The sequence below is a fragment of the Carcharhinus amblyrhynchos genome, unplaced genomic scaffold (assembly GCF_965287045.1).
Source record: "Carcharhinus amblyrhynchos unplaced genomic scaffold, sCarAmb.v2.hapA scaffold_721, whole genome shotgun sequence".
Lineage (NCBI taxonomy): Eukaryota > Metazoa > Chordata > Chondrichthyes > Carcharhiniformes > Carcharhinidae > Carcharhinus > Carcharhinus amblyrhynchos.
The window spans coordinates 72,239-80,004 of record NW_027650461.1 but is presented as its reverse complement, the minus strand read 5'-3'; the positions used below and the strand labels follow the sequence as shown (position 1 = coordinate 80,004).

Below are 7,766 nucleotides of genomic sequence, written 5' to 3'. Positions count from 1 at the left end.
GTTTCTCAGCTTTATAAAATAGAATAATCGCCCAATCCCTACAGTGCAGAAGATGCTTGAGTCTGCACTGACACCCTGATAGAGTGTCCTACCGAGGCCTCTCCCTCATCCTATTCCGTAACCCCACACACTTATCGTGGCTAACATAGAATCTCTACAGTGCAGAAGGAGGCCATTCGGCCCATTGAGTCTGTACTGACAACTTTAGCACCCAGGCCCTACCCCCCTAACCGCATGCATTTACCCTAGCTAATCCCCCGACACTAAGGGACAATTTAGCGTGGCCAATCCACCTAACCAGCATGTCTTTCAGACTGTTGGAGGAAACCGGAGCACCAGAGGAAACCCACACAGACACAGGAGAATGTGCAAACTCCGCACAGACAGTGACCCAATCTGGGAATCGAACCTGGGTCCCTGGCGCTGTGAGACAGCAGTGCTAACCACTGTGCCACTGTGCCCCCAGGAATTGAACCCGGGTCCCTGGCACTGAGAGACAGCAGTGCTAACCACTGTGCCATCGTGCCCCCCAGGAATCGAACCCGGGTCCCTGGCGCTGTGAGACAGCAGTGCTAACCACTGTGCCACCGTGCTACCCTACTCAGTTTGGGTGATGCTGTGGGAAGCCACGACAGATGGTAAAATTGGAATTCAATAAAAATCTGGAATTAAAGCCCATGACAATCATTGTTAATTGTCATTAAAAACCTATCTGGTTCAGTAATGTCCTTTAGGCAGGGAAATCTGCCATTCTTACCCGGTCTGGCCTATATGTGACTCCAGAGCCACAGCAATGTGGTTGACCTCTTACCTGGTCCCTCTGAAATGGCCAAGCAAGCCACTCAGTTCAAGGAGCAGTAAGTGATGGACAGGAGAAGCAGGCCTTATCCAGCGATGCCCACTCCTCCTGCAAAAAGCTTTTAAAAGTGGCAGTGGTTTTGTTCTAAATCCCACACCCCCAGCAGCCCTGTCCTGTCTGACTTCTCCCCCAGAGGAAGCAATGAAAGACTCCCATTTCTCGACTGCCTTCCACCACTTCAGAACCTGATGGTACAGTACATCTGACCAGTCCAGTACACCTACTGAAGTCTGCTCACTGTTGGAAAGCAGCAAATGCGGCTGCTAGTTTGTGCACAGCAAGATCCCACAAACAACGATGAGATGGCAACCAGATCATCTGTTTTCTTCTCTATCATTCGTTGAGGGCTAAATATAAGGAATAGGAGCAGGAGGAGCCGTTTGACCCCTTCAGTCTGCTCCCCATTCCATTGGATCATGGCTGATCCCACATTCCTCACATGCGCTTTCCTGCCTTGCCCTGTAACCCTTGATTCCCACACTGATCAAAAATCTCAGCCTTCAATATACACAAAGACTCTGCCCGCCACACCCCCACAGCTTTCTGTGGCATTGAGTTCCAAATAAATACACGCCTTTCTGAGAGAGGAAGTTCCTCCTATCTCTGTGTTAAATGTGTACCCCTATATTCTGAGACTGTGTCCTCTGGTCCTGGACTCTTCCATGAGGGGAAACATTCTCTCAGCTTCCACCCTGTCAAGCCCCTGAGAATCTGATATATTTCAATGAGACCTCCACTCATTCTCCTCAATTCCATTCTTTATCGGACAATCCCTCTGTACCGTGGATCATCCGAGTGAACTGCCTTCAATTAAAACATGGAATCATACAGTGCAGAAAAATCTCTTCAGCCCATCGAGTCTGCACCAAAATGCGAGAAACAGTTAATTGCACACCTAACCCCACCTTCCAGCCCTGGGCCCATTGCCCTGAATGTGATGATGTGCCAAGTGCTCCTCCAGATACTTTTTAAAGGATGCGAGGCACCCCGCCTCCACCGCCCCCCCCCACAGGCAGCACGTTCCAGACCCTCACCACCCCCTGGGTAAAAAGCTTTTCCTCACATCCCCCTAAACCTCCTGCCCCTCACCTTGAACCTGTGTCCCCCTCGTGACTGACCCTTCAACTAAGGGGAACAGCTGCTCCTTATCTACTCTGTCCGTGTCCCTAATAATCTTGTACACCTCAATCAGGTAGCCCCTCAATCTTCTCTGCTCCAATGAAAACAACCCAAGCTTATCCAACCTCTAAGTTAAATGTTCCATCCCATCCCAGGTGACTCTCCTCTGCACCCCCTCCAGTGCAATCACATCCTTCCTGTAATGTGGTGACCAGAACTGAACACAGTGTTCCAGCTGTGGCCTCACCAAAGTTCGATACAACTTGAAATGATGTCTTTCCGTACGTAAAGGGACCAAAACTACTCTCAGTGCTGCAGATGTGGTTTCACCAGTACCAAATGAGGCGAAGGAGTATGCGACAGAGAATGTGACCTATGACGCTCCCCCCTTCCCCCCACCCCACACACACACCCACACATACCCACACACACCCCCACACACACCAGACGTACACTGTCTCCATCAAACACAGTAAGAAGTCTCACAACACCAGGTTAAAGTCCAACAGGTTTGTTTGGTAGCACAAGCCACTAGCTTTTGGAGCGCTGCCCCTTCATCAGGTAAGTGGGAGTTCTGTTCACAAACAGGGCATGTAAAGACACAAATTCAATTTACAAAATAATGGTTGGAATGCGAGTCTTTACAGGTAATCAAGTCGTAAAGGTACTGACAATGTGAGTGGAGAGAGGATTAAGCACAGATTAAAGAGATATGTATTGTCTCCAGACAGGACAATTGGTGAGATTTTGCAAACCCAGGCAAGTTAGATACAGAGTAAAGCTCCCTCTACACTGTCCCCCCATCAAACACTCCCAGGACAGGTACAGCACGGGGGTTAGATACAGAGTAAAGCTCCCTCTACACTGTCCCCATCAAACACTCCCAGGACAGGTACAGCACGGGGTTAGATACAGAGTAAAGCTCCCTCTACACTGTCCCCATCAAACACTCCCAGGACAGGTACAGCACGGGGTTAGATACAGAGTAAAGCTCCCTCTACACTGTCCCCCATCAAACACTCCCAGGACAGTTACAGCACGGGGTTAGATACAGAGTAAAGCTCCCTCTACACTGTGCCCCATCAAACACTCCCAGGACAGGTACAGCAGGGGGTTAGGTACAGAGTAAAGCTCCCTCTACACTGTCCCCATCAAACACTCCCAGGACAGGTACAGCACGAGGTTAGATACAGAGTAAAGCTCCCTCTACACTGTCCCCATCAAACACTCCCAGCACGGGGTTAGATACAGGGTGAGGCTCTCCTTCTGAGAGCTATCTGGCCGGTCATGGTTTTCTTCTGCATTGTTCCTTTTCTTCTCCAGTCTGACAGTGGGGAAACTCTTGTTTAGTTGCTGCTGAAAGGTTAAGGGTTTTGACACTGTTCGTCCCTGTCTCTCCTCCCCAGTGTACCCATCACTGGAGTCTGACGATGATGACCCCACCTTAAAGTCCCGGAATAAGAAGAGGCGGAGTAGTGATGATGCACCGTGGAACCCAAAAGGTAGGTGGGTCAAAAGTGCGGTGCTGCTGTGGGCCGACTGTTCCTACTGTGGGTTTGTGGGTTAACAATACTGTGTCCCAATCTGGATGGTGAGGATAGCTCCTGGGAGGCTGACACTGACACGGCCGCTCGCTGCTGCTGGCCTTTTCCAAAGCCTGTCCAGCAGTGCCCACATCCAGCCCCACAGTGCCTTGTCCTTATTCCAGTAGTAAACATTTGATTTTTCTTCATTCTTCTCCAACCCTCCCCCCACTAGCTCGTGTAGCGCCAACTCTTCCGCGACAGGAGCGACCGATACGGGAAGGAACCCGCGTGGCCTCCATTGAGACAGGACTGGCAGCTGCGGCAGCAAAGCTGGCACAACAGGTACAGAACGATGCGATGACTGCCCTCACAGCAAAGATGGCACAGCGGGTACTGTGCAGTACGGTGACTGCCCTCACTCGGTCCCTCGCATCCCACAGGCTTAGTTATGGAGATAGGGAGGGGGTGTAGGGGGCTGGAGGAGGTTACAGAGATAGGGAGGGGGTGTAGGGGCTGGAGGAGGTTACACAGATAGGGAGGGGTGTAGGGGCTGGAGGAGGTTACACAGATAGAGAGGGGGTGTAGGGGCTGGAGGAGGTTACAGAGATAGGGAGGGGGTGTAGGGGCTGGAGGAGGTTATAGAGATAGGGAGGGGGTGTAGGGGCTGGAGGAGGTTACAGAGATAGGGAAGGGTGTAGTGGTTGGAGGAGGTTACAGAGATAGGGAGGGGGTGTAGGGGCTGGAGGAGGTTACAGAGATAGGGAGGGGGTGTAGGGGCTGGAGGAGGTTATAGAGATAGGGAGGGGGTGTAGGGGCTGGAGGAGGTTACAGAGATAGGGAGGGGGTGTAGGGGCTGGAGGAGGTTACAGAGATAGGGAGGGGGTGTAGGGGCTGGAGGAGGTTACAGAGATAGGGAAGGGTGTAGTGGTTGGAGGAGGTTACAGAGATAGGGAGGGGGTGTAGGGGCTGGAGGAGGTTACAGAGATAGGGAGGGGGTGTAGGGGCTGGAGGGGGTTACAGAGATAGGGAGGGGGTGTAGGGGCTGGAGGAGGTTACAGAGATAGGGAGGGGGTGTAGGGGCTGGAGGAGGTTACAGCGATAGGGAGGGGGTGTAGGGGCTGGAGGGGGTTACAGAGATAGGGAGGGGGTGTAGTGGTTGGAGGAGGTTACAGAGATAGGGAGGGGTTGTGGGAGGCGAGCAAAATAGGGATGGGGTGAGGCCAGTGCAGAATTAGAAGATGAAGATGTTTCAGTAGGAAGGGGCTGCAGTGTGATTGAGCACAGCCTGTGTTGTGTCAGCAGGGTTTGGTGTTTGGGAGAATGTGGGGGGGTGGGAGATCCATTGAAATGGGAGCCAGTAGCAGCAGCACGTTGTTCAACACAGCACTGGACAGCAGCTAAAGGACAGGAACCGTGGTGCAGCTGACATGGGTGTCTGAAACTCATCTCTTTCTCTCTCTTCTCGCCTTCCCTCCCTCATTTCACTACCCCCCATCATCTCTGCCACTCATTCCGTCTCTACATTTCACCCTCTCTCTCTCTCTCTCTGCTTTATCTCCCCACGCATCTGTTTTTGTGCCTGTCTCTCTTTCTCTCTCTATGTGTGTCTCCATTTCTATCACCCTCTGTCTCTCTGTGTCTCTTTTTCTCACTCACATTTGCTCTTTCATCTGCCTCTCTTTTACTTTCCATCTCCCATTCTGCCACCCTCCCTCTCTGCCCCCTGCCCCCGTCACTTCCTGCCTCTCCTGCCTGTCTCCCTCTCTCCCCCCTCCCTCCCTCCCTCCCTCCCTCTCTCCCTCTCTCTCTCTCTCTCTCTCTTCCCCCCCCTCCCCCTCTCTCCCTCCCTCCCTCCCTCCTGGAGCAGGAGCACCTGAAGGTCCAGAAGAGGAAGGTTGCCAAGAAGAAGCCCACAGTTGAGGAGGAGGCCTGCAGGCCGCAGCCAGACAGCCCAGTGGTTGAGCCCAAGCCCGAGGCCTTCTCGGGGAGTCTGGTGGATCATGAATACACGGCTGGGCCCAGCACCTTTGGCCTGCCGCAGATAAACCGGGGTTCCACACCCATGGCCCCTGGCGTCTTCCTCACACAACGCAGAGTATCTTCATCCTCGCAAGGCAGCCAGTCAGGTCAGCCCTCTGTTCAATCTTTCCCCAATCATCTACAATGCCTCTTAGCCTCAGTGCCCTGAGTGCAGGAGGTGGGGGAGGATGAACGGAAGATTTCCCGCCTCTGAAAGCGCAATGCCAAGGCCCCCGCCATTGGCAGCAGCGAGGGGGAAGGGGGAGGAGAGAGAGGGGAAGGGAGTGGGGGGAGGGTGGACAGGGAGAGTGGTGAAGGGGAGGAGAGAAGGGGAGAGGGGATGGTGGAGGGACAGGGAAGGTCAGGGGAGAGATGGGGAGAAGGGGCAGAGGGGAGCTGGGTGGGTGTAGTGGATATGACAGTGAATTGGAGGGAGAGAGGCTGTGGGAAGGGGAGGTGGAGTGAGTGGGAGAGGGGATGGGGCGAAGGGGGAGAGAGGAGGTGGGGGAGATGGGGAGGGGGAGTGAGGGAAGGGAGAACAAACCCAGTGTTGACAGGGCTGGGAGCTGACAGCAGTCTGCCCCTGGAGACCCTGAGCAGTTAGCAGACGATACAATATCGAATGGGATTGTAATTGTGGCTTTCATTCCACCCCCACCCCAACCTCAAGCAGGTAAACGTCCAAAGAAGGGTCTGGCGACAGCGAAGCAACGACTGGGAAAGATCCTAAAGATCCATCGGAATGGGAAACTCTTACTTTGATGATTTTTCTATTTTATATATGTTTGAACTGAAACGTGTTTGTATATCTCTGTACAGTCACATCCCTCGCATATTAAATATTAACCCCCTCTCCCCCTGCCCCCCTTTCCTCCTGCCCCCCGCCCGCGCCCTCCCTTTCCCTGCCCCCTCCCCCGCACCCCCTCTCCCTTACCCTGCTTCCCCCTCCCTCTCCCTGCCCACCTTCTCCCTCTCCCTGCACCCCGTCCCCCTGCCCCTCCTACACCCTAACCCTTTAACCCTCATCTTCCCCCACCCTGATTCCAGATGACATGTGCTATCAATGGGGCTGGCCTGGGGGTGCAGTGGGGATAGCTGAGGCTACCTCTACTATAAGAAGGATGTCTGGGGAGAATGTGTGAGAGTTGCAATTGTGTGTGTTTGCAATTGTGAGTTAACTTGGGAATAACTCCGGAATCTGATCTGCGCTTCCTGGGTTTGTGCTGCTCCCCCCACCCTGTGTCCCCCGACACCCCCCCACTTCTATCACTCCTGTCATCACTCACCCCTCCCTGTACTCCCCCCTCTCCCCCCACCGCACACTCACCCCTCCCTGTACTCTTCCCACCCACCGCACACTCACCCCTCCCTGTACTCTTCCCACCCACCGCACACTCACCCTTCTGTGTTATCTTCTCCCCCGCGCTCTCACCCCTCTCCCTCCCCCCCCACCGCGCTCTGACCCCTCTTCTCCACCCCCCCCCCCGCCGCGCTCTCACCCCTCTTCCTCCCCAGCACTCTCACCCCTCCCCCACACTCTCACCCCTCCCGTGAGCCTCCAACACCTGTGGACGAATTGGTGAGCATTCCTTACCCTTCAGTGGCTTGTGGGTGGGCGGGCGGGGCGGTGGGCCATGGGCTTTGTGGGGTTAAGAGGACAGGATGGACGAACAGCCTGCCTTTGCATGTGCATGTTTAATAAGTTTCATTTTCAAACCCTGACACGCAAAGGCTCAGTGTTTCTGTAGTTTCCCTGTTACTTCACACATCCACCTTCCCCGTAAAGCACCCTGCCTCAAGGGGGTGGCGGCAGGAGAAGGGAGGGTTTCCCCACCCTCCTCACCGGCAGTGCAACTTGGACGCCTGGCTGGCCGGAGGCCAGGTACCAGAAACCGTGGGAACTGGGGAAGTGCTGAAGTCCCTCTCCCTGCCCCCTGCCCTCCCACCTCCTGCCCCTCCCTGCCCCCGCCCCTCCCCACCTCCCGCTCCTTTCCCCCACCCTACCTCCTGGCCCCACCCTTTGCCCCCACCCTCCTGCACCCCCCCCCCCCCATCCCTCCCCTTGCCTCCGCCCCTGACACATCTGCATCAATCTCGTCTGATTTTGACATTTCATTTATAAGATGTCTCTCTTAATTTTGGTGTGAATTCCTCCCCCCCACCCCCTCTCTCCCAATACCCTGGCCATTTCTTCTTGTAAAAAGGAAAAAAACTACATAAAATCATTAGTTTATAACAAGCTT

At 54.3% G+C, this 7,766-nt stretch overlaps 1 long non-coding RNA gene across 1 annotated transcript; it reads left to right on the top strand.

Annotated features, from left to right (window-relative positions):
• The first annotated feature begins 3,306 nt into the window (after window positions 1-3,306).
• LOC145339887 (uncharacterized) lies at window positions 3,307-6,389 on the top strand. Its single transcript, XR_013886088.1, has 4 exons — window positions 3,307-3,480; window positions 3,737-3,846; window positions 5,372-5,630; window positions 6,197-6,389. It is a non-coding gene; the product is annotated as an uncharacterized LOC145339887 (long non-coding RNA).
• The last annotated feature ends 1,377 nt before the right edge of the window (window positions 6,390-7,766 follow it).